We start from the raw sequence: 26,411 nt of genomic DNA on the forward strand, positions 1-26,411 counted from the left end.
GACTTGGTGGCTCAGTGGGTTAAGCGTCCGACTTTGGCTCGGGTCATGATCTCTTGGTTCATGAGTTCAAGCCCCATGTTGGGCTCTGGGCTGACAGCTTGGAGCCTGGAGCCTGCTTCAGATTCTGTGTCTCCCTCTCTCTGCTCCTCCCTTGCTCGCTCGATCTCTCTCTCAAAAATAAAATAAAGAATAAATACTAAATTTTGCCAGTCTGACCTACACTGTTATCATGGCCATATAGTATCTACACACAGGCCTGTGTCTGGGCTCTGTTTTATTCAATTGGTCTTTCTGTCCTCCGTTCCATTCTATATGTCATGATCACAAATCCTTACAATCACTCTAACTATCATTTCCTAACGGACAGACACACAAGATATTCCATCAGTTCCATAAATGTGCATGTTTTCCCACACACATCTCTTCTGGAACCATCCACCCTCTTGCTCTGTACCATCTGTGTCATCTGAGGGCTCCCTTCTCCTCCTCCTTGGATTGAATCCATGCAAGGAGTGTCTTCTGCTTCTTTGATCTACTTTCCTGCTTTGGTGGAGCATTCCCTAGTAGCTCTCCGAGAGAAAGTCACAGGAGGTGAACTTTTAAGAATTGCATTTCCAGACATTCACCTGACTGATAGTTTTGCTGGGTACAGAATTCTAGGTGGGAATAATTTTATTCTTCTGGGATATTTAAGGCATTTTGTAGCCCTTTGTGACAGATAATATTTCCTCCAAATAGCCAGAGTAATATGTCCAGCCCCGCATGTGTTTCCAGAATCTTGCTACTGCCCATCAGGACACTGAGACTATTTCTTATCCCTTTAAGCCTGGAGGCCTTTGCAACTGTCTTGACAAATAGTATGTGGCGGAAGGGAGGTTGTTTGGCTTTCCAGGCTCAATCAGAAGGGATGATAAGGTTTCTTCCTGGCTCTCTGTCAGGCCTCTCAGCCCTGGAAACCAGTGTCCACGTGGTGAGGAAGTCCTGGCCACGTGGAGAGGCCGTGTGTGGATGTCCTGGCTGGTAACCCCAGCTAAGACTTCAGCCGAGAGTTTGCGTCAATTCCCAGAAATGTGATGAGCAATCTTGCAGATCACTTCGACTCCCAGACTTTGAATCACCTCAGCTGATGCCAAGTGGAGCAGAAGCGTAGTATCCCCACTGAGGCACACTCAAATTGAAGATCTGGGAGCAAAATAAGTGCTGTCACTGTTTTAAGCCAGTAAGTTGTGTTGTATTTGTTATGTAGCCAACGCAACCAGAATTTCTCTATGCCAGCTATTGGCTAAGTAGGCCCTGAGGATAAGACGGGGAGTGGGCTATTTCCCGCACCTAAGGAGATCATAATATATTCAATTCAACTAAAAAAATTTAAACAATGTAAAAGAGGGTGAATAACCCACATACTCACTGGAGCCTTAACATTTGTTCTTGTCGACACGGTGCCCTCAGACTCGGCCGTGGATGGCCCTCCCGAAGGGTAGGAGGCATGCTGGTGGGTCTGCTTCTCTGGGAACGTTTGGTCAGATTGTGCTAGTGACAAGGGGGTGATGAGAAGTTGGATGCTTTTGCCTGTGCTGGCCCCCTTTGTGGTCCGGTGGTCCGGGTAGTGTCTCACCTCTGCCCGCTCCAAGTCTGGCACCGGGGGGCCGGAGAGCAAGCACAGCTCTCTCCTCCTAAGTGTGGACTGAGTGGGGATCTAGGAAATGTTTGTTGAACTGGGCTGGAGAGCCATGCTCCTAAGGCTTTAAGAGGCAGGCTTCAGACCTACAGGGCGGGCAGAGCTACTGGGCTCTGGAACACGGTTGCCCAGTGACAACCAGAAATGCAGAGCCCCTCCCGACCCACATGAAGCAGAAGGGGGGTCACCTTGGGGAAGAGTGTGGCCGCCGTGAAGGAGCTCTGGTGAGCCTGGAACGGGGGCAGAGGGGCCCACGGGGAGCACGCAAGGGCTGAGCTGCTGACAGCTGGGTCCTTCTCTGCCCCCGTCGTAGGTGGGAGCCAGGCAGGTGTTCGTGCTTGGGCTGAGGTTGGAGATGAGACCTTGGAATGACCCCTGGGGGGTGGGGGACTGACTGAGCAGTGTGAAGTTATTCCTTCAGTCATTCAGTAAAGACTTATTGAGCCCTCATCACCGGCCAGGCACATGGGAATGCAGAAAAGAACAAAAATAGTCAAAATCTCTCCCCTCAAAGATCCAACCTTCTCATGGAGAAAGGGAGACAATGCATAAACATCCCAACAGGCAGCAGGCTGGATGGAGAAGAGGCAATGGCAAGAAAGCTGAACCTTGGTAAGGGCGCTATGGAGGGTCTGGGGTGGGGGAGTTATTCTGTCGTACAGAGTGGTCCGCACAGGTCTTCCGGGGAAGGGGACTTTGGTCCAGGGACCTGAAGGAGGTGATGCTGTTCGTGTACCTCTTCCTGGGAGACATGCTGTCCAGGAGCCCCGGGTGAAGTGGGAAGCGGTTGGTGGGTTTTGGACCCAGGACGATGTGGCAGGGTTCTGGATGCTGGGAAGAGGGGCAGGGTCGCATGTACGTGGTGAGCCTTTGCTGGGCGCCACGGGTCATGAGACAGAGAAGCCAGTGAGGGCCCCGGAGGTGACTTTGGCCTGAGCACCCAGGAGCGACCAGAGCACGCGGTGAGTGACCGCTGGGCTCTGGAGGAATTCTCAGTCCCCAGCCAGGGCTTGGCGGTCACTCAGCAGGTCTGCAGCGCGCCCGTACATTCCAGCCTGCAGCAAACCTTTATTGCTGTCGGGGAAAGAGGATGCAGACGTAAATCATTTGTTCAGTCATTTATTCACCCAGCAAATGTGTATTGAGCTCCTACTATCTGCCGGGCACGTGGCAGGAACTGGAGGTCTGTGGTGGTCTCTGTCCCCATGGAGCTCATGGCCCCTTAGGGCAGAGAGATGTGAATCAGATGATGACTGTCACAGGGAGTGAGCAAAGGGCTTCGTGGACAGGAGAAGCACTAGAGGGAGGCCCCTCCAGGGTCCATGTGAGCTGGAGAGGGTGAAGCTGAGGCAGGGAGGAGGAGGGCAGAGAGGTGGCAGGGATGATGGGGCTCTGAGGAGCAGAGGGGTTGGGGACAGGGACAGCGGGAAAGCCCAAGTCGGAAGGCTGAGGCAGAGCCGAGCCAGCAAATCAGGATGAAGCAGGACCCAGAGGGGCAGTGACCCACGTGAAAGGCCAGAGGTCAGGAAGGCCCCGGGGAGCTCAAGGAACTACGTGGAAGTTTCCGTCAGCTTTTGCCCTGTAACAAACGGCCCCAAAATGTAGTGCTTAAAACAACAGCCACTGAATTTGCTTGTGATTCTGTGACTCTCCACCTGGGCCCGGCAGGGCTTGCTTGCATGTCTGAGGTCAGCGGGCAGGTTGTTGGAGCTGGGGGCCTCGGAGGTCCTGGGTGTGAGAGGGCTCCTCCCTGCTCCCCTGTGGGCCAGCCCGGGCCTGTCCCGCCAAAGCCGGGCAGGGGTGTGGGTGGGAGCTGCAGGGCCTTAGGATGCCCAGGCTCAGAGGGGCACAACCTCACTGCTGCCACGTTCTGTGGACCAAGGTGAGTCACAGGCCAGCCCAGACTCAAGGGATGGAGAGGCAGCTCTATGTCTGGACGGGAGACCCGGAGGGATGACGTCGCGCTTGCCGTGGTCAATGGGCGGACCTCGAGAGCAAGGGGGGGTGTGGGGTGGCCGCAGGGGGTGGAGTCTGTGTTGTGCAAGGGGAGACCACTCACCTGGGGACTTCAGCTCATTAACATCTTTCAAAAGTTGGGATGGATTGGAGCAGACAAGAGCACATGTGGGAAGAGCCGTGGCTCTGGCCTCTGGATGAGAGGGAGGTGGTATGGACAAACCCAGGGACTAGGGAGGGAGAGGATGAAAGAAAATCTAGAGGACCGGGTAGATGGTCGGCTATGGGGCCAGGAAGAGGGTGTTGGGGTGACTCTTCAGGATCTGGACCTCAGAGTTCCCCGCCCAGATGACTTGGAGCCTGGCCCCAGACCTGCCCCTCCAGGAGGGAGGGTGCATCACAGGAGTGTGCGCCCTGAGGCCCAGGAAAAGCAAGGGTGCTGTTTGTGGATGTGGATGTGGGTGTGGACAGAGCGTGGGCCCCAGTGTTCATGCACGTGTGTGCTAGCCCTGAAGCTCTGGACGGATCCGGGACGGGAGGAGAAGCAGGTAGACGGCGCCTCTGTTTCCCTCTCACCCCGGGTTCCACAGATAGTAGGGGTGAGCCTGCTGGGGTCAAGGGAGAGCAATCACCGAGGGTTGGTGGTGTTTCAGAGACATTCATGTGGAGCTACAAACCGGTGGCTGGGTGCAAAAGATGGGAATTCAGGGGAGAGGTCCCAGCAGGAGACGGAAATTTACAAGTCACTGGCAAAAAGACGGCAGACAAGGCACGAATACAGATGAAGTCACCTGGAAAGGCCGATCCCAGGGCATAGCATCGTTCCAAAGTTTTGATGAATTTCAACGAGAGCAGGGGAAAAAAAATGGTTCTCCCCTTGGGATAAATATCTTACTTGAAAGAGAAGTAAATATCAGAAAATGGCTGATTTCGTTATTTGATGAGATGAAGAAGGCCTCAAATCTGTTGCACGTGGACAAGGAAGATAAAAAGAAAAATCAACAAAGTCCAGGCGGTAATACTGGAATAATGGCTGGATGTGCGAAAACGGGAGATGTGGTTGACAGGCATCCAGAACTCGGGAGTCAGAAGCTCGGAGGCCTGTGGACTGACACGGGAGTTCCTCTTCAGGGCAAGACAGATAGTTGCAGCATAGAAGCCAAGGGCCTTCGGGGGAGGAAAAAGCAAGGAAGGATGTAAGCCAGCGTGGATGAAAATACGCCCACTAATAAACCAAACCAAACAAACTTGAAAACTCAGTGGTAACATACAGCTGGGACATGTTTACATATTTTGCAGAAAAATGCTGAGCTCCTAGAAGCTTGCTGGCAGAAGACAGAAACTATTTTTTAAAGACATGAGCTTCGGGGTGCCCGGGTGGCTCAGTTGGTCAAGCGTCCGACTTCAGCTCAGGTCATGATCTCACAGTCTGTGGGTTTGAGCCCCACGGGCTCTGTGCTGACAGCTCAGAGCCTGGAGCCTGCTTCGGATTCTGTGTCTCCCTCTCTGTCTGCTCCTCCCCCACTCATGCTCTTTCTCTGTCTCTCAAAAATAAATAAACGTTAGAAAAAATTAAAAATAAAATAAAATAAAGACATGAGCTTCAAACTGCACCCCTGAGAAACAGCCCTGAGTGACAGAAGCCCTCCGGGGGCAAGAGTAAGACAAAAGGATTCTACAACCAGCTAAGTAGTGTTCCTGATCCTTTCTCAGACTTGGAGTTATTGTCTGTCCCAGCCAGCTGCCCCTGGCATTTTTCTTCTCTGTTTAACAGATGGGGAAACTGAGACCCAAACATCTGGAGGCCACACAGCTGGCAGGCCTCTGAGCCTCTGGCGGCCTCTTCCCCTGCATGGTTATGCCTTCCCCAGTGGTCAGTATCCCCTACATGTGGGCCCCCCTCTGTCACCAAGCATCCTTCATGTGACCGCTACTCTTGACTCCTGTCCGTCAACGCCTCCTCCAAGGCCCTGGTACACAGGCTCCCCCTACCTCTGGTCCCATGTCCAACCCTGTCTGCCTGCTCTGTTGGACAACCTGCACCATCCCAAGGGGGTGTCAATGCTTATGCTCCTGAGCAATGCTCTGTGCCTGGGGCCGCCACCCTCCCGGGTAGCGATCATCCTGGCTCCCACCTCCAGTGTGGGGTCAGGGGTGGGGAAGTGGGACTGCCTGGCGGTCAGACCCGAGCTTGACCTTCTGGGCCTCTGTTGCCTCCCATCTCTGATGAGGACTCAGTCTTCTATTTTCTTTACAGATGTCCTCCCTCAGGATGAAGGTTGTGACTTTTTTTTTGTCCCAAACTTATGGCTCTTCAAGAGCCTGCGCTCTGGCTTCAGATGACTTGCCTTCAAATCCAGACTCTGCCATCTTTCAGCTGTGTGACCGGGGGTGAGTTCCTTCACATCTCTGTGCCTCAGCATCCTTACCTATAGGACAGGACCATGAGCGCACCTGCTGTATAAGGCTATGTGAGCATTAAGTGAATTAATACTGGCAAAGCTCTTGGAATAGAGCCTGGCCTGGGCTAAGCTCTTGGTCCCACTGTGTGTCCTGCTGGATTCACGCCGCGGCCGCTCCCCTGCCTCAGACACCTTCATCCATCTTACAGAGTCTCCAACTGCTCTCCTGGCTTCCACCTTATACAACCTCGCCCCTCTCCTTTGACTCTCCCTGTGTTGCTGTGGCCACACTAACTTCCTTGCTTTCTTAGCTACCACAGGCCGGCTGCCTCAGGGCCTTTGCACCCTCTCCTCTTCCCTTCCCCTAGAAAGACTGCTGTCACTTCAACAAGCCTCACTCCCAGTGGCCTGTTCCAGACTGCCTCCTGCGTCTCTGGCCTGGGGCTCCTGAGCACAGCACTCTATTTCAGTTCTTCTCCACCGTGTATCCCCCTTCTGACCTCTCCTATCATTGCCTGTGTGGGCCTTTCTGCTGTCTGTTTTCTGTCTTCCCCGATAGAACGCAAGCTCCTCGAGGGCAGAAGTCTTTGCCTGTGTGTTTGCTGCCATGGTTCAAATGCCCAGGTGGTAGCTGACATGCAGCGGTGACTCATAATGCGGACTGAACTGGGATGTTGTGTCTGAGGCGGGCACATTCTTCAGGGCCTTGCACGGAAGGCGGAGGCCTGCACCCCAGAACCCCGCCTGACTGCCACATGCTCCACTGCCCGGCCCACAGTTGGAGGCTCACTTCTCGGGCCCCTAGCTGTTCTCGCCCCCGAATTCTCCTGGTTTCTCCGATAGTGGCAACACGCCCAGTGCTGTATGGGACACATTTGCTCTTGCAACAAGTGGCCAGAGGCACAGAATAAAGTCCAGGTGAGGACCGAACCAGATAAAGAGCCATTTTCAGGCAGCTAAAGAGGTCTTGCTCCTGAGGATGAAGGATGGCCTGAGGCTGGGTCAGTGTGGAGGGCCCAGCCCTGCAGGGGCGAGATAGTGATCCCTCTCCCAGCCTACAAGAGGAACGGGAGCCGGGCAGGGCTGCTGGTGGGGCCGGCAGTAACTGGGCAAAGGGGTTAGGAGTGGGTTAACCCAATTCCCTTTGATTCTCTTATCAAGAGCCAGTGACACACCTTGCAGATGTTAACCCAACTTTAAAAATGCAAATATCCTTGACCTAGCTCCACCCCCCCCCCTTCCCCTTCCCCTTCCCCTTCCCCTGCTGGGCCCATTATGCTACAGGGGGCGCTGGCAGTGAATGGTGAGTCACATGCACAGTGGAACTGAAGTATCAGGGAATATCCGCTGTATCCACACAGAACCACCCCAGGGAGATTGTTAAGAAGTGTGTGTGTGTGTGTGTGTGTGTGTGTGTGTGTGTGTGTGTTAGACTCCACTTTGTGTATTAAAGATGGACACGCTTTTCTGCTTGGCAAACCCATGGAGATGGCCTCAGGGTGGCCTCTGGGCAGGGGCACTGTGGGAGGGGGTGACAGTAGGAGGCACACTGGCTCTTTATTGAACACCCATTTCCACTTTTTGACTTACTTGCTGTGCGCATGAGTTACACAGAAAACTCTGCTACCCTGAAAACAAACATAGGCGGCCATGGTCCCAGCAATGGGCATGCTGGGCACACACTCACTCACCAGGCACGGACTTCCATTCCCTTCGTGCCCTGCTCGGGGCTCAGCACGGGGAGGGCGCCTCGGGCGTTCTGTTTTGGTTTTAAATGTTTTTTGTTTGTTTGTTTGTTTGTTTTTTTAATTTTAGTTTCTGGGAAAGAGAGAGAGAGTGCGCGCGTGGGAGAGGGAGGGGCAGAGAGAGAGGGAAAGAGGAGTCCAAGCAGGCTCCGTGCTGTCAGGTCCAATGCGGGCCTCGATCTCACAACCACGAGATCATGACCTGAGCCAAAACCAAGAGTCGGACACTTAACCGACCGAGCCACCCAGGCGCCCCTGGTGCGTTCTGTTTTGAACCAGGGAGAACCCATTCATAAGTCACCAGGAAGCCGACTGAGAGAATGTGGCAGCCCTGAACCATGCGAGCCCAGGACCGCAGATCCGGGGCTGAACGGCAGGATAGTGAAGAGCTCTGTGCAACTCCTCACTGGCCTTGGCTGGAAACAAGCCCTTCCCTCTGGCCTGCTGACCTCTGCTCCACTGCCTGTGCTGACCATGCTACGGACACACTGGTGTTGTCTCGGTCTGTCTCACCTCAGTGCCTTTGCATGTGCCAAGCTCTTGGCTAGAGATGCTCTCGTGTGATTCTCAGCCTGGCTGGGCCCTTCCATGTAAGAGAAGCCTGTCTTGACATTGCAGTATAACTATGCCTTCTGTTCCTCTTTTTTCCCTGTCTCAGTCTGTGGCTGGTTTTCTTCAACCACGTTACAGGTAAGCTCTCTTCCCGACAGGTGTTCCTGTAAGTGCCAGGGAGCAGGGGCTGCGCTGACCTTGTCTGCTGCCTTCTCCTCAGCACCCAGAATGGAGCCTGTACCTGGTAGCTAGAGCACACACACCTGTCTCCTTGATGCCATCCCTCCCTGGCCCTTCTGCCCTGATTCTCATGGCCCCAGAGCCCACAGGAGTCGGTAGGGGGAGTCCTCTCACGGCCCCCAGTATACCCACCCCATGTGGCCTCTCCCATCTCCCCCCAGCCTCACCTGGGGTCAGTACCGGTGTGCACAGGCAGGGCAGGAAGCCATAGGGTCCCGGACGGGACATCCTCCTCCCTGGATTCCCTCCTCCCCAGTAAGATGGGGACAAAAACAGTCAAGAGGATGATGCGGTGAGCCAAGGGAGGTGAAAAGCCAGAGAGGAGAGCTTGGGCAGGTCCCAGGGAGTGGGGACGGGACAGCAGCAGGAGCTGGCCATCTGGAGCGAGAGTGCAGAGAAGGGAAGCAAGGACCCTTGTCTGCAAACGCAGTGACCCCCCCCCCCCCCACTTTAAAAAGTACCCATCCTCTGGAGCAAGCCTGAAAGGGACTCTTCAGGGGACAGTGACTGTCTTGGTGCCTGCAATGAACTTTGATGTTTTCCTTCCTTTCCCCTTCGATTGTACCCTTCGGTTTTGTTCCGAACAATGCTGATTGCACTTCACTAAAGGGATCGCCATGACCCACTTACTGGGCTCTAACTTGCAGCTGGACGTAGAGGTAAACACGTCTGGCAAGCAAGCATGGAGGGAAGGTGCCATCCAGGCCTGGCTCTGCCGCTTCCCGTGCCCCTCCCCCCAGCACGTTGGGGTCGGGGAGATGATGAGTGTCACACACCTTCCTCCATCCTGCTGGGTTGGGCTGGTCCCCCCACCCCAGATGCCACCCCAGGCTGAGCTCGGCCTCTGTCTGTCGTTTCTTGCTGTGCCTTAGGAACATTCCAGCATAATCCCCTTTAGCTCAAATGCCACACCTGGGTGGTGACACACCCAGGGCGCCCTGGTGTGGATGGACCAGCAGGGAAGAGCCCTGTCCCGACCTCCAAGGGTGCCCTGTTCCCAGCCACTCCTCTGCCCTGCGCCCCACTCTGCAACCCCTGGGCTGCCCGTGGCCTGGTGACAGAAGGGGGCACCTCACACAGCCCGCCCTGCCCTGGCGCTCTGACCAGGGGACGCCTGCACCTTCCTGGTGGGGAGATACTCTGAGTGTCCTGGCTGCCCACGATGCCCGTGTGCCTTGACACCTGTGCTCTCCCCTCACCCACCCTGGGCCCCCACTACATCTTGCATCTTGTGTTTTCTGAAGAGCCCCCAAAGTGGAAAAAAGCCCTTTCTGCAGGAGTCTAATCCAACCCACAGGCTGGTCCTGGGGTTCCACCTTCATGTTCCCAAGGCCATTTCCTCTGCTGCTAGCCCGCCCCAGCCAGCTCTGGCTCTCACCTGGCTCTTCCATTGGCCCCACTCTGCTCCCCACCCCTGTCAGGGACCTCTGCTATGTCCTGGAGGCTGACCTTGCACCTCAGAGGGGATGTCTGTGTGGTTGGGCCAATGAGAGGCAGACAATGGGAGGTGGGAGCGGAGAGGGGTGAGGCATTTCCCCTGAACCAAGGTTCTGGCCCGCTGCTGGCCCCTACCTTCCCACGCGGTTCCTCCAGCTCCTTCCGGCCGGCCTCGGTGGGGGTGACTGGTTGTGGGACTGCCCCTCACCTGCCCCACCTGTGCGGAGAGCCCTGTCTTTAACTCAGTATCACCCTTTTGAGGGCGTTGTCTGTCCTTCCGGGACTCTGGCTGACTGACTGACACACCCCAGACACTCCCTTTTGCATACAACAGCAGGATAGTCTTTTTAAAACCTCAGTCTGGTCCAGTCTCTCCCTCCCCTAAACACGCCCGCCGTGGACTCCCACTGTGCCAAGCAAACAAACAAAAATCTTTATTTCCATCTACAACAGCCTGGCGTTAAACTGCCAGTTGCAGCCCCTCAGGGGGTCAGGAGGTTAATTGCAGGGGTTGCATTCCTTTCCTTTCTTCTTCCTCCTTTTGAGGAGAGCAGAGCAGAATAGACAGAATAGAAAACCCCAGCACTCAGTGCCGGGAGCGCGGGTTAGGTGATGGGGTGAGACTTTTGCTAACACACAAGCTGGCGAAGCCGGAAGGCGAAGTTTCACCGTGGGTTGCGGTGTGCTGAACGTTGGAATCCCTGGCCTTCTCTGGCCTCCTCTCCATTGCTCCTGCCTCACCCCCACAACTGCCTGGCTCACAGCCTCGGCTTCCTGTCAGCGCCTCAAACCCACATGCTCTTTCCCTCCTGAGGCCTTTGCATGTGCTGTTCCCTTGGCCTGGATTGCCTTCCGTTGGCTCCTTCTAAGAACTCCTCCTCACCCCAGTGTCACCTCCTCAGAGAGGCCCTCCCCGGTTGGCCACCCTGAAGCAGCTTCCCTCTGTCTGTCCTGGTCACAGGACATTGGTTCCTTAGAACCTCCATGAGGACATAAAAGCTGTTGGGTGAGTATTAGTAACTGTTCCTAGCACTTATTCGCATGAGGAGTTACGCCATGTCCCTTTATTCCTCTCCTTGCTTATTCCCACTGGAATAAAAGCTCCAGAAGATGGGCTTTTGCCTCTAGTTAATGGCTGTATCCCCAGACCAGTACTGGTTACACGGTAAGCACTGCCGTATACCCGGGCCAGTACTGGGCATACGGTAAGTTCTCCATAAATGCGCGCCAGGTAAATGAGTGGATGAAGTGCTCCTGTAACAGAGAACAGGGAGGTTTCAGGGAAGCACATCTCAGGATGCCTTGCGTGTTTGGCGACCCTGGGTGGGGGCTGGGACTCAGAGGAGTGAGGAGTGGGTGTGGGTGAGATGGCTGAGGGTCCTCGAGCCTCAGGCTTCGGCCCCTTGCCCGCCCTGGGCCCCGCTCGTGTCAGCACCTACGGCTTGCAAGGTCCCACACAGCCCTGACCTGACAGCTGGAGCTCCCTATGGGTCCCTGCTCCTGGGACGGGTCCCTTCCTGTGGCAGAAACCTCGAGGATAGGCACCAGGAAAGCCCCCATCCTGCCTCTGCTGTGTGTAGGTGGTGTCACCAGACACGGTCCTCTGTGTGGCTCCCCCTTCAGCTGAGAAGTCAGGATGGAAAGCGATACGTACTGTGAGGACCGAGGGAGATAGTGTGCTCTGCTGAAAGACTGATGTGCAGTGTGACATTGACAGTAAATCATCCCAAACTGGGGGCAGAGTGGGTGCCCGCTGGTTGGGCCAGTTGAAGAAGTAGCTCCTGGGTCCCACGATGGCTCGTCCATTAAATGTCAGTGGTGGTTCCTGAAATGCCACTGTCTGGACCCTCCCCCCACCCCCAACCTGGTAGCTTCTCCCGAATCCTCTTCTGTAGGGCAAATGCCTTTGGGAAAGGCCGTTTGATAGGGCTCGATAGGGCTCCTGCTCGGCTCGATGTGGAAAAGAGTTTTTCTTGAAGGTGGGGATTATGCAAAAGGCCAACTCATGACAGGAGGAAGTGCTGAAGCCCAGAGAGTGTGCAGGGAAGACTGGTCATCCAGGGATGGCTGGCCTTGACTTTTAGACACAGGGGACGTCCTAATCTTAGCACACACCCATCCAAATAATTCCAGCTGGACTAAAGAAGCAAGTGAGAACACCGAACCGTGACAGCACTGGAAACAATGCAACAGGGGTCACTATGCAACAGGGCGAAAATGTGACTAATCCACAGGTAACCCTGAAAGAGAGGAATTTGCTAGATATGACCCCAAAGGCAGAATCCTTAACTGCATTTGGCTCCATCAATCTAAAAAAAAATCCTGCAGCTTCAAAACGTGGCTGGTCACATCCCTGGTGCATAGAGTTCACGCATCCTTCCTGTGCAGTTCCTACACACCGGTAAGAGAAATATCAGTATCTCTATACAAAGTAGAGATAGGACTCCACGAAGAAACACAAACTGCCAGTAAAATATAAACACAGGAAAAAATGCAACTTCACCAATAATCCAAGAGATACACATGAAAACAACGGCACTTTTTAAAAAACCTGACACACTGGCAAAAACTGCCCAAAATGTTGTCACTTTTTATGAAGTGCTAATATTCAGTACTGACCAGGATATTGGAACTTGGGGATTGAGATTCATTGATGGCAGGGATCCAGATTAATATAATTTTTGGAGGACAAATTGGTCAAAGAAACCAAATCTAAAAATACCCCTTGACTCAGAAATCTCACTTTTCAAATTTATCTTTAAGAAATAGTAGGATAAGTACACAAAGACTATTGCAGTTTTGTATATATGAAAATTTGGAAACAATGTAAATGTCCTTCAAGAATGGATTTGGTAGGGGGCACCTGGATGGCTCAGTTGGTTAAGCATCCAACTTTGCTTGGATCATGGTCCCATGGTTCATGGGTTCGAGCCCTGCGTCGGGCTCTGTGCTGACAGTTCAGAGCCTGGAGCCTGCTTCGGATTCTGTGTCTCCCTCCCTCTCTGCCCCTGCCCCACTCATAGTCTGTCTCTCTCAAAAATAAATAAGCATTAAAAATTAAAAAAAAAAAGAAAAAAGAACAGATTTGGTAGGATCCCTATGTTATACAGCTGAAACTAATATAACATCATATGTCAACTATGCCTCAATAAAAAATAAAGATACATTATTTAAAAAAAAAAGATTTACCAAATATAGAATACTAGGCAACTTAATAAAAGTAATTGCTATTGGGGCACATGCGTGGCTCAGTCGGTTAAGTATCTGACTCGATTTCAGCTCAGGTCATGATCTCATGGTCATGGGATTGAGCCACGCATCGGTCTCCATGCTGGGTGTGGAATCTGAGATTTTCTTTCTCTCTCATTCTCTTTCTCTCTCTCTCTCTCTCTCTCTCTCTCTCCTGCCCCCCCACTTGCTCTCTTTCAAAAAAAAAGTAAAATGTTTAAAAGTATCTGCTTTTGGGGCGCCTAGGTGGCTCGGTCGGTTGGGCGTCTGACTTTGGCTCAGGTCATGATCTCATGGTTCGTGAGTTTGAGCCCCACGTTGGGCTCTGTGCTGACAGCTCAGAGCCTGGAGCCTGCTTCAGATTCTGTTTCTCCCTCTCCCTCTGCCCCTCCCCTGCTTGCACTCTGCGTCTCTCTCAAACATAAATAAACATTAAAATTTTTTTTAAAAAAAGTAACTGCTATTAATTTATCATTATTGGCACAGGAAGAGGTACACAATATATTGTTCTGTTTGAAAAGGCTCTAGAAACAACCCAACTGTCCATCAATGGATGAATGGATAAGCAAAATGTGATAGAATATGGTTCAGCCTTTAAAAGGAAAGAAACACTGTCACATGCTACAACATGGGTGAGCCTCAAGGACATTCTGGTTCATGAAAGAAGCCAGTTACCAAAGGACAAATATTGTATGATCCCACTCCTATGAGGCCCCTGGAGTGGTCAAACTCACAGAGACAGAAAGTAGAGGGGTGGGTGCAGGGGCACGGGAAGGGGAATGGGGAGTTAGTGTTTAATGCGGACAGAGTCTCAGTTTGGGGAGATCAAAAATTTTGGAAATAGACAGTGGGGATGGTTGCACAACAGTGTGAATGTACTTAATGCCACTGACTGCACATTTCAATGGTTAAGATGGTCAATTTTATGTTACATGTTTGTAGTCACGAGTTTTACAAAGTCTCTAAAATAGTATGTATGATGTGTTTCCATTTTTGTAATATAGCAAGAAAACGTTAACAATGATGGGATTACAGATGAGCGTTTTCTTCTTTTTTATACCTGTTTGTATTTTCTGATTTGAGGGCAGTGAGAGCATTTACTACTATACTAATGAAAAACCTATTTAAAAAATAACATACCAAGTTGCACAATCAAACGATATTTTTTTTCTGGTTATAGAAGTAGTATATATTCATTGTAGAAAATCTGGAAAAGTGAAAAATAGAATGCTAAAAAAAGATCACTTGTAATCCCATTATTCAATATAAATACTTTCATTTAAAAATTTTTTTTAGGGGCGCCTGGGTGGCTTGGTCAGTTAAGCGTCCGACTTCGGCTCAGGTCATGATCTCACGGTCCGTGAGTTCGAGCCCTGCATCGGGCTCTGTGCTGACCGCTCAGAGCCTGGAGCCTGTTTCAGATTCTGTGTCTCCCTCTCTCTCTGCCCCTCCCCTGTTCATGCTCTGTCTCTCTCTGTCTCAAAAATAAATAAACATTAAAAAAAAATTAAAAAAAAAAGAAAAAAAATTTTTTAATGGTTATTTTTGAGAGAGAAAGAGAGAGAGTGAGAGAATGAGTGGGGGAGGGGCAGAGACACACACACACACACACACACACACACACACACACACACGCAGAATCCGAAGCAGGCTCTAGGCTCTGAGCTGTCAGCACAGAGCCCAACGCAGGGCTCGAACTCACGGACCTTGGGATCATGACCTGAGCTGAAGTCGGATGCTTAACCGACTGAGCCACCCAGAAGCCCCTCTAATGTTTTCTATAAACATATATTCTTTACATAATCACATATAGAATAACTCCTACATAAATTTTTCATCCTGCCTTTTTTCACTGTAACTTTTATCAAATAGTCTTATGAAAACCCAATTTAAATAGATAAATGATATTCCACTACATAGATGGGGCATTGTTCATTATCACTTTCCTTTGGCTGGACATTCATTCAGTGGTTTCTAATTTTTCTCAGCTGGAAGCAACATTGGGAAGAACAAGCTTGTATAGAAATCTGCCAACAAATCCGATCACTTCTTTGTGATCAGTTCCTAAAAGTAGACTTACAGACTGAAAAGTGATGTCTATATTGCAAGGTTGCTTTCTGGAAATGTACCTCTTCCCAACAGTGTTATAACTTAATATGTCCTTGTCAGTTGGATGAAGACAGCACGTTTTCATTTGTGTTCTTTTGATCAGTGGTGATGTTAGAAATTTCCCTGTGCATGCACTGGCCATTTGCGCATTCTGTTTACATCTTTTTCCCACTTGGGTCACCGTTTTCCTTGTTGTGTTTTGAAATGACAAGGAGGTCCTCCCTGAATCTGCCAGGTGGCTATTGTCAGGCTGGCGTGGTGCCTGCCCAGTGCTCTCGGTATCTTCGTGTAAGTCCAAGATTCTGACACAGACCCCCCCCTGCTTACCTGTGAAGCCTGCCCTGTGGGTGCCGATCAGTGGTCACTTCGCAGCCCCACTGGTTCCCTGTGGTTTGCTTGGGGCCCGTGATAGCTAGCAACTTCCCGGACTACCAGGATAGGCACCTGGGGAAAGGAGATGGGGACCTCAAGTACAAGGGTGGCTTAAAAAGCACACACTAAACCTCGAGGGCTTTAACTAGGCAGGAATGACTCACCAACTCCCTGTTATCCATCAACATCTCTCTGCCGGAGCGAGGAGGGGCCGGATTTCACTGGGAAGGTGATTTTGATCCATCTTCATTTCTGCATGTGAATTCAATTCCTTCCATTGAACCGCGGCTCTGGCATTTTTCTCTCATAATTTCCATCTGTCGCTTTGATTTGGTTCTCAGGTGTGTCCATTCTGCTATTCAGTCTTGGTTGGGTTTTCATGATTACTGTGAACGCTTATGTTTTCGAATGTTCTTTCCTGTTCTCTGAATGCTCCTTTTTCATAGTGGTTGGTTCTTATTTTACAGGTTTGCTATTCCTGTGGTGATAACAACAGCGCCTGCATCACAGAGAAGTTGTGTGGCTTAAGCGAAGTGGAAGTTGTAAAGCACTTAAAATAATGCCCAGCATATAGAAAATACTCATAAATGCTAGCCCTTAGCTCCAAGCCTGGTGTATAACAAGCACTTAATAAAAAAGTTACCTGACGTATTAGCAGCAGTTCATAGAAGCTTTTCCAAGAAAGTTTGGGAGCTCGGGGGCTGTGTCAATGGCCTGGGGTGCATTGCTTGCCCCCGGCCTCCCAGTACAGTCGAGGGAGCCACCCACAGCCTGATTTCACCTTTCCTTCCCCAAGACTGTGCCTCAATGGCCTCGAGAGACTATTGGTTCAGAGTCTTCCACTGAGGACGCCTCAGAGGCTATTTTGGCCAAACGTTTGGTGCAGAGAGGAAAACAGTCCCACAGAGTATATACAGTGACTCGCTCTGATCTCTGCAGCTGGAGACAGGACAGGACTGCAAGTGTCTGGCTTCCCAGCCCCACTGGCAGACAGACACAAACCCGGCCACACAGCTCACACCCCAACCTTGTTTTCTCCCAGTGACAGTGGCTCCTTCTGCATGGTGGCCTTAAAGGGCAGAGACATCCCTCCCTTTTTCTTTCCCCTTCCCACGGGCTAGAGCCCACGTGTAGCTGTGAGTCGTCATGTGGGAGAGGGCAAGGCCCTGCAGGGAAGGAGCCTGGCAGGCAGCAGTCTGGCCTGGTGGGTGGGTGCGAGATGGATTCCTCTCTTATTTACAACGCTGCTAGTCTCAGAGCCAGTGTCACATCTTTGTCCTGGGCCTCCCCCCTCCCAACAGTGGGCTGGAAGCTTGGCTCAACCCCAGGCCTGTGCCCACTTGGCTGCTGGTCACTACTTGGACCTCCAGAGCCATGCAAGATCCCCTAGGCCTAGGTGCAGTGGGATCGTCCAGAGGTGTGGGGGTAAGGACAGTAAGGACTGAGTGACAGAAGATGCTGAAGAGGCGAATGCCAGGTGTCACTGCCGGAGCTGAGCTTCATCTGTCTCCTGCCCTGGGAATTGTGTGAGGTCCGATGCCCTGACCCACCACCTCCAGGCTCCCACCTGACACCTTGCTAGGGGACCCTTTCTCCAGACCCTTCTCCTACTGCCCCTTCCCAGGGTTTCAAAGCCTTCTCCAGGAAGCAGCAGATGCCTCCCAAATTCCCATGACCTCGTTATTTTCCGGAACCTGAGCACCACCTCCTGCCGGCTGGGCTGCGTGATTTCTAGTAAGTGACTTCACCATGCCTCTGTTTTCCCATCTGTAGCATGGACCAAGTAGGAGGGGGCCTATGGGGGTTAAATAAAGTCACCTGTTTAAAGAGATTAGCACAGGGGCACCTGGGTGGCTCAGTCGGTTAAGCTTCCAACTTCAGCTCAGGTCATGATCTCATGGTTTGTGGGTTCGAGCCCCGCATCGGCTCAGTGCTGACAGCTCAGAGCCTGGAGCCCGCTTCAGATTCTGTGTCCTTTCCTCTCTCCCCCCCTTCCCCACTCATGCTCTGTTGCTCTCTCTCTCTCTCAAAAATAAATAAACATTAAAAAAAATTAAAATAGATTAGCACAGCGCTGGGCATACTTCCTGCCTTCCCCTTGCCCACTTGACTTTTGCCCAGGGGACTCCTGCTGTTTCCAACCAGTGGGCCCATTAAGTTGTATCCCATGCAGGGTTGCCGAGCGCCCCCCAGAGGAAGCTTTCCTTCTCCACTGACTTGCTAGGCCAGCAGCCAGCTTGGATGATGATGCTTCCCCTTTCCCGGGTACACGGAGGTGGGGTAGATGCAGCAGTGAGAGCGCTGGTGGTCTTGTGAGGACTGCTGGTCCCAGGACTGCAGGCTGGTGTGAGGTCTGAGGTGGGGGTCCGCCTCTGCTGCATCCAGCCGTTCTGGCTCCATCCTGACTCCTGACAGGGAGATCCTCTCTGAGTGGCAGGGAAGGGTACAGGTGGCCTGGGAGGAGCGGCAGGGTGAAGCAACAGTGGGGACGCTGTCCTGGGGCCAAGCTCCACAGCCTGGGATGGGAGAAGAGAAGTCTCTGGAGCGAGATAGTTCTCAGTTCTCTTTTTGTCTTTGCCAGTGCATTTGCTGTGTGACCTTGGGTGAATTGCCCACCTCTCTGGCCTCAACTTTCTTTTCTGTAAAACGGGAAGAGTCAAGATGTGAGCGCTGCCCCCTGTGTCACAGCGCCGGGCCTGGCATGCCGCAGACCCCGCCCTCCTCCACCTGTCTCAGAGTGCGTGGCTGTGAAGGGTCCAGCATAGACCCGGCACATGGTAAGTCCACCCTCTTTCTCCGCTGCCCTCTCCGGCAGCCTGGGACTGGTGAGGCTGCTTGGCACCCCTTACCATGAGGCAGATCTGGGCTTCCTGCCCTCGCCGGTGGTGGTAGGTGTCAGCAGGAATTGGATGACTAGGGAGGGCTGGCCGCTGTGATTGGCCGTGCTGCCTCCATGACGTGAGTCCTCAGTGTGACCCTCACTGAGGGGGCCAGGAGCAGGGGCTCGAAGGCCTCCTCTGCCTGGTGGCCTGGCTCATGTGTCGGGGTTGGGACAAGTGTCTACCTGATTTCAGCAGGCTGGCAGCTCCTGCATTAGGGGAGGGGCTGCATCTCAACACTCCCTTCTAGCCTGGTGTGCACTGTCCAGCGTGGTGGCCGCCAGCCGCATGCGGTACCTTACTGGACAACAGGCATACATGGAGCATCTCCTGCCTCACAGAAGGTTCTAGCGGATAGTGCTGCTCTAGATTTCTGTACAACTTCACTCCATGAGCTGGGTGCTGCGGCGGTCCCCGAGATGGCTGAGAAAGGGTCCAGCCCCCAGAGAACTCATTCACTCACTCATCATACAATAATCAAGGACCTTCTAGGTGCCGGGAGCACATGGTGATGACCAAGGTGGACCTGTTCCCTGGCTTCACAGAGCTTCCTGTTCTACAGGTAGCCAAATCTCTGCCGTTAACAGAGACTCGAAGTAGTGTTGGCTTAAACAAGCTACACTTTGAGTTTTCTCTCCTTGAAATCCCACGCTGGTGAGGCAGTGCACTCTGAGACTGTTTGGGTCTGTATTCCTTCTACCTTGTCCATCTCTCCAGCAGACAGCATTGGCCTTGTCTGCCCGCATTCCAGCCAGCAGGGAGGAGGAGGGAACATGGAAGGAGGCATACCCCTTCTCTTCCCAGGGGAACTCAGAAGGGACAGCCATCACTTCTGTGTACATCCCATTGGCTAGCCGCAAGAAAGGCTGAGGAATGCAAGCTTTCTTTGGGGCAATACTGTGCTCTGCTGAAAACTGGGAGTTCTGGGAAGGGATGGATAGGGATCTGAGGACTGGCAATCTTTGCCCCAGAGAGACAAGCGTGAAAGAAATGAACACACATAAATGGATAAACCTTGAAAAATTCTTTGAAGGAGAGGCACATAGTGTAGGGAAAACATATAAAGGAGGTCAGGTAGGCTTCCCTGAGGAAGTGACATCTGAGCTAACAGGAAAGAGGGGTAAGAGGGCTCACAGTAAAGGAACAAAGGCAGTGGTGGGTGCAAAGGCCCTGTGATCACAGGAAGCATGGCACACTTCGGAAACTTAAGAAGGCCTGGTCCACAAAAGAATATGCAGAAATCTATGGACAGGGCAGATACAGTCCCCAAGAATGGCCCTTAGAAAGGAGCTACGTGGTGTTGGGACTCAGATACCTACTCTGTTCCAGGCACCTTTCTAAGGTTTCTGTGTGTGTTAATGCGTTTAATCCTCGAACAACCTATGAGACAGCTACCCGGGCCAGTTCTCATCTTCAGAGAGCAGATGCCAAGAAGGGGTTAGACGTGCAAGAGGCTCGTGGGGCAGTGCCTGTGGAGGATGAGGGGAAGGAAGTAGGAGCAGGAACTGGCAGGGAGAGCCTTCGATCTGGGTGTGGGGTTGGCACCCGTGAAAGGAGAAGGGAGGAGGGAGGATAAAGAGGGAGAGCCTCGGGCTGCAGTGCAGCCGGGAGACAACTGGGCCACACTCGGTGGAAAGCCCCCGGGGTCAGCCTGCCTGTGGGGAAGCGGGGGTCAGGCAGGAGCGGTGGCTCCAGTGCCTAACATCCTGGCTTCTGGGTGAAGCTCGGCTAGATCCCCAGGTGGGGCTGCTGCTGGAGGCAGTCAGTCAGCAGTGCTCTGTGTGGCAGCTCTTTAAGAGAGACTGAGCAGGACACCTGCATGGCCGAGGCACGATTGCTGCTGTCCCCGCATCATAGGTATGGTGGCCCACAAGGGGAAACAATGTTCCTAGAGTTACGCACCTCGGGGGTGGCAGGAGCATGATGTGAGCCCAGGCAGGTCAGTGCAGAGTCCTTGCTGTCCTTGGGTGGGACAAGTGGGGCAGGAGGCGCGTCACTCAGAGCCATGGATGCCCGGGGAAGTCAGGGCGCAGACCTTTTACTGTGATCATGGGGAGCCAGTGTGGGCTCTGAGGCAGGAGACTGCTTTGCCTGGCCACATGCGTCCCCCCGCAGCATGGCCATCCTGCTGCCCCCACACATGACTAGGTGGGAATTGCTGGATGAAGCACTGGGTGAGGGGGGTGCCGGGATGGGGGCACCCTGGGGGGTTATGATGTTACTATATCCCTCCCAGTTCGTACGTTGAAATCCTCAGTACCTCAGAATATGTACTGTATTGGGAGACACAGTCTTTACAGAGGCAATTGAGGTAAAATGAGGTCATTGGGGTGCCCACGCATCTCACCTGACAGGTGTTAATAAGAAGAGAAGGTTAGGGCCTGGCCCACGTGAAGAGTCGGAGAAGGCCACCATCCACAGAAGGAAGCAGAAGGAAGCAGGATTGCTTCATCTTGATGTCAGACTTCCGGCCTCCAGAACCATGCGGAAATCATGCGTATTGTCTGAGCTGTCTGGTCCATGTTACTTGTCACAGCAGCCTGAGCTTACTAGTACCCCGGGGCAGAGGGGCAGGCCTAAGGGGTTTTCCTTGGGACGCCTGGTGACGTCTGCGAGGTGTCAAGGGGAGATGTCTGGGGAGGATTTGGAGCTGGGGGCTGGGGGGAGGCCAGGGCCGCAGACATCCCATGCCTCATGGATGCGGTTTATGGGACCACACACAGGGCTCCTGCCGGGGGAGCAGAACGGCAGAACTGGCGAGGCCCACCAAGCATGTTCGGGACAGGCCCTGCCAGGCCTCGTGTCTCGTCCAAGCCATCTGGCTGTGGGTGTCCCGGGCCCTGCGGCGGGCCCAGCCCCTCAGCCAGGCCTCGGGAGCCTGCAAGGACAGGGCCGCACGGGCCCGAGGGGGCAAGTGTGTGCGGGCCCTGCCATGACCGCGTCATTGGCCCCTGCGAACAGGCGCCCCCTCTGAGCATCATTTCCTCATCTGTGATGTCGGCCTCTGGGGTGCCGTGAACACACAACAAAGTGAGCATCTTTGAAGTGCGATGCGTGCGCCTCCATATTATTAACCCGAGAGCTGGAGATACCCAGCCAGGAGGGTTGCCCCCAGACGGGCCTGTGGAAGAGAGACTTTGGGCGAGGATGGGGGCGCGGTGGGAGGCAGAGGCTTTCTGGGCAAAGGTTAGGAGAGGGGAGGCTTCAAGCTCTGCCAGGATGCCTGAGAGGAGCCGCTCCCACTGGAGAGACACAGCCAGCTGACAGTGACCCACAGGGGACAAATGCAATGTCATGTTCCTCCCATCCTCACCTGTCACCAGTGCCTCCCACTGGCCAAACCCTCTCGGAAACCAAAGGGCCCCCGTTCATGGTCTGTGCAGATAAGCCTCTGGGGGCACAGAGCAGGGGCAGAAGGGCAGAGAGAGATCTGGAGGGGCAAACACAGAATGTGCAGCACACAGAAAGGGGGCATCATTCGCTTCCTTTGTAGACACAGAAGAGACAAGCATAGTACGTACAATTAGGTCACATGGAAACAGAAATGCTGAGCGGAACTGAGGCCGAGTGCAATTTTACTCTTCATTTCATGCCTTTCTGCGGTGCTTCAACACTAAAACAATGTGCAGGCATTACTTTTAAAAGAATTACTCAAGGGGCGCCCGGGGGGCTCAGTCGGTTAAGTGCCTGACTCTTGATTTCAGCTCAGGTGGTGATCTCAGTTTCTGAGATCGAGCCCTGCGTCAGGCTCTGCGTTGATGGTGTAGAGCCTGCTTGGGACTCTCTCCCTGCCTGTGTGCTCTCTCTCTCTCAAAATAAATAAATAAACTTCAAAAAAGAAAAGAATTATTCAAACAAATGGCTTGGATGTCAGTCCAAGTGGCTTGGGCTTGCACCTGCAAGGGGACAGAGAATCTACACCTTTGGTTCCATCCACAGTGTGGCCACTGTTTCATAGGCTTTCTTGTATTTTCCGGCATTCCAGAGCACGTCCTGGACTGCCTCCTCTCCAAGGGGGCCTGGACATACGCTTCTCAGCAAAGTTGCTCCCTCCTCCCCAGGAGGGGCTCCTTGCTGCCCTGTTAGAGCTCATTTACTGCCATTATCCAGCTGCCCCCTGGGGGTGGGGGGGTGCTGTGTGCCAGGCTTCCCATTCCCCAGCATTGCCCAGTGCTGCTAACCGCCTGTCCTCAGTCTCTGGACCTTTCCAATGCCTTTTCCCATCTATTACTGTTTTGGCTCCTCCAACAACCCTGGGAGGTAATGAAGTCAGGGGTCCTGGCACCCATTTTATAGATAAGAAAGCTGAGGCTCTGATGGGCAAAGTAACTTGGACGGACTCTACCAGGACCGGAGGCCAGGCTGCCATAAACACAGTCCTGCTGGGCTGAGACCCAGCCTGCCTCCCAGTCTGGAATTCTAGCAGATGTCAGAGAGACCACCATTTATGGCAGAGATGGGGAGGAGGGAAGCTGAGGAGCCCTCTGTCTCCCGGAGCTGTGCCTGTGTCCTCGAAACAGGGAAAGCTGGAGCCCCTGCCCTAGAGGTGAGCCCCACTTCTGTCCCTGGGGTCTTTGCAACCGTTCAGGGCTGGACAGGTACCAGGGACTCGGGTCCTTTTCTGTGGGAGATGATGTACAAGTAGGGAAGGAATTAATTGCGTGGGAACGTTGGGGGTTTTCATTGCTATGAAGAGAAATATTTCTTTCTCTTTGTCATCTGTTTGGAAAAACACTACCTGGTTTCTTTTTCTTCTAACAGAGTCTCCCCACAATATGGGGAGAGTTTTTCTACTTAGATACAGCCATACCTAACTACTCAGGTGGACATTCAGCTACTTAGGCTGCCAGTGTCCCCACATTCACTCATTCATTTATTTATTTTCTCAACAAAAGTTTACTGAGGTCCTACTACATGCCGGGCACAGTGCCACAAAGGATAGGCATGTGAGACCTGGTCTTGCCTGCATGTGGGAGAGGTTTTTATGGGACTATGTCCCCAAGAAAGATAAGTTTGAGCTGATGGCTGAAGGATGAATACAGTTCACCAGGCCAAGGTGGGGGCTGGAGGGAGGAGGAGACTGAAGCAGAGAGAAGGCACCCTGTACAAAGGCAGAAACTAGCTTGAGGGCGCTCTGGGTCTCTTTGGGGAAAACCGTTCTAATTTCTCCAGTGGCCAACTCCTTAACTCATTTGGGGTAGGTCCCTCAGCCCTGTTGAATTCCTCTCAAGCCGACCTTTTTGCTTTAAGTCAGAAATTCATTAATTCAATAACTGAGCACTTACTATGTGCCTGATGCTAGAAATATGAACGGAACAGGTGGAGAGAAATCACTGCTTTGGTGGTGCTTACATTCTATTAGAGGAGACAAAAACAAATAAAATATAAAATATATAATACATTAGCAGGGAATAAATATCAATTAAAAAGTTAAACAGGATAGGGGAATAGGAAATACTAGGGAGAGTGTTAACATTAAGAGAGAGAGAGAGAGAGAGAGACAGAGTGCGAGTGGGGGAGGTGCAGAGAGACAGGGAGACACAGAATCCGAAGCAGGCTCCAGGCTCCCAGCTGTCAGCGCAGAGCCCGACTCAGGGCTCAAACTCACAGACTCACGGACCGTGAAATCATGACCTGAGCCGAAGTTGGCCCCCCAACTGACTGAGCCACCCAGGCGCCCCAGGGAGAGTGTTAACATTTTAGACTGGGTGGTTAAGGCAGGGCTCCCTGAGAAGATAACATGCAGAGAAAACCCTGAAGGAGGCAAGAGAACCATGTCATTTGCGTGGAAAGAGCTTGTACAGGCAGTGGGAAGAGCACATGCAAGGGCTCTGAGGTAGGACTGTGCCTGGTATGTTTGGGGAACTGCAAGGAGGCCAGTGTGGCTGGAATGATGTGAGCAAGGGGAAAAGAGTAGAGTGTAAGGTCAGGGATCTAATTTTGTGGGGGAGGCAATCCTGTAGGGCATTGCAGGCTGTGATGCTGGGAACCCCTGGAATGTTCTGAGCCAATGAGAGACATGATCTGACTCAGGTTGTAACAGGAGCACCTTGGCTGTCCTTCAGTTTCTTCCCCTCCCCCAGTTTTATTGAGACATAATTGACATGCAGTTTTGTATGAGTTTAATGTCTAAAACATAACAGTTCGACACCTATTTTGTGAAATAATTACTGTAGTTTTAGTTAGCAGCCATCATCTCATATAGATATAATAAAAAGGAAACGAAAAAAAAGAAAAAAAAATTTTCCTTCTGGTGAGAACTCTTGGGACCCACTCTCTTAATCACTTTCCTGTATATCACACAGCAGCACAGTGCATCACGTTGCACATGACTTCCTGGGACTTAGTTCTCTTACACCTGAAAGTCTGTACCTTTTGATCCCCCTTCTCCAAATCCTTCTCCCCTGACCCTCTGCCTCTGGGACCACAAGTCTGATCTCTTTTTCTATGAGTTTTTTTGTTTGTTTGTTTTTAGTTTTTAAAATTTCACAGAGAAGTGAAGTCACACAGTATTTATCCTTTTCTGCTTTTCAGTTTCTGACCACCTACGTGCTGAAGCTGCTATGGGTGTATTTCACCTTTAACACCAGTGTCCCCTAACCTGTCCCCCCCCCAGCCCCTGCCACCCCCAGCTGGGTTTGGCTCCTGGTGGCAGCAGGAGCCACATCCCTGGCCCCAGCTGGGTATACAGGGAGGACCACATGACCCAGGGGCAAGCACCAGCCTGGACTTAGGAGCCCAGACCCACAGCATTCCAGAGAGCAGGGAAAGGTCCTGGCTATGAGTACGCTGCTCTGGCAATACACTGGGAGAAAAGTGGAGGGAATGCTCTCTATCTCCCAGGCTAGGAAGGGAAAGGATGTCACTCCTTAGAAGGAGCTCTGCCCACGTGTCCCTGTGTTGCCCGGAAAAATGCCCTCCGGGGGCAGGCGGACAGGCTCTGCCTCACCCCCTCCTCTCTCCTTACCAGCCGAGTCACCCGGGGAGGACCCGTGGCCCCTCACAGTCCATGTCTTCATCTGTAGGCTGAGGATCCAACAGGAGTGTGAGTTAAAGGGTGTTAGCAGGGTGCGTGGCACCGTCGGCTCACTGCCACCTCTTGGGCAAGTTCCTCTGGGCCTCGCTCTTCCCATCTCCGCGCGGAGTGCCAAAGCGTCCCGGGACTGCTGCGGACCACAGCAGCCTGAGAGTGAAGCACAGGTCGGTCCTCAGGAAGGTGTCCCTGACATGGGGGTGTCACTGATTCGAGGCAGGGGTCAGACGCCCTAGGCCGTCCTGGAGGCTGGGAGGCTCCGAGGCAGCGCAGCGCAGCGAGCGTGCACTTTCCCGAGGGTAACCGTGATCGCTAGGCAGAAACACCGTACCGTATTTCTCCAACAGTACGTCCCCAGGGTAACCCCCCACTTTATCCGGCCCACAGCCGGAGGCCAGCTGCGGGTACCGGAATGGAGGTGGGAGTGAGGGTGGCGGTAGAGGCCAGACCTGCCCTGGCGGCCTCATGACGCCCGCCCCCTCCTGGACTCCATTTCTTGCGGGGCCCGCGGCCTGTCTCCCGTCCTCACCTGGGGACCGACCTGCAGAAGCGACGCCTGCGGACTGTGCGAGGCCACGGCCGGGATGGGGGGAGGGAAAGTGGCCGGAGAGCCCGCGCAGCGCGCAGCCGACACCTCCCGAAGCCAGAGCGAGGGGCTGGGGGCGGGACCAGGGCCGGGGCTGGGGGCGGGGCCAGGGCCGGGGCCGGCGGGGCCGAGGCGGGGCCGGGGCCGGGGCGGGGCGCGTGACGCGTGGCGCGGGCCAATGGGGCGCGCGGCCG

The 26,411-nt window shown here is 53.1% G+C and overlaps 1 long non-coding RNA gene across 6 annotated transcripts; it reads right to left on the reverse strand.

Moving 5' to 3' along the window:
• Positions 1-2,781: 2,781 nt before the first annotated feature.
• On the reverse strand, positions 2,782-26,284 carry LOC109256046 (uncharacterized). Of its 6 annotated transcripts, XR_008420250.1 has the most exons (5): positions 25,566-26,154; positions 17,937-18,358; positions 15,884-16,218; positions 14,379-14,445; positions 2,782-4,801 (listed from the first exon to the last, which is right to left on the reverse strand). It is a non-coding gene; the product is annotated as an uncharacterized LOC109256046 (long non-coding RNA). The 6 variants fall into 6 exon arrangements; XR_002075484.2 differs by lacking the exon at positions 14,379-14,445; XR_002075481.2 differs by lacking the exons at positions 2,782-4,801; positions 14,379-14,445 and adding an exon at positions 26,161-26,284 and having other exon boundaries at positions 15,192-16,218; positions 25,566-25,781.
• Between the last annotated feature and the right edge of the window lie 127 nt (positions 26,285-26,411).

The sequence above is a fragment of the Panthera pardus genome, unplaced genomic scaffold (genome assembly GCF_024362965.1).
Source record: "Panthera pardus isolate Hobbes unplaced genomic scaffold, ASM2436296v1 HiC_scaffold_8, whole genome shotgun sequence".
Taxonomy (NCBI): Eukaryota; Metazoa; Chordata; class Mammalia; order Carnivora; family Felidae; genus Panthera; species Panthera pardus.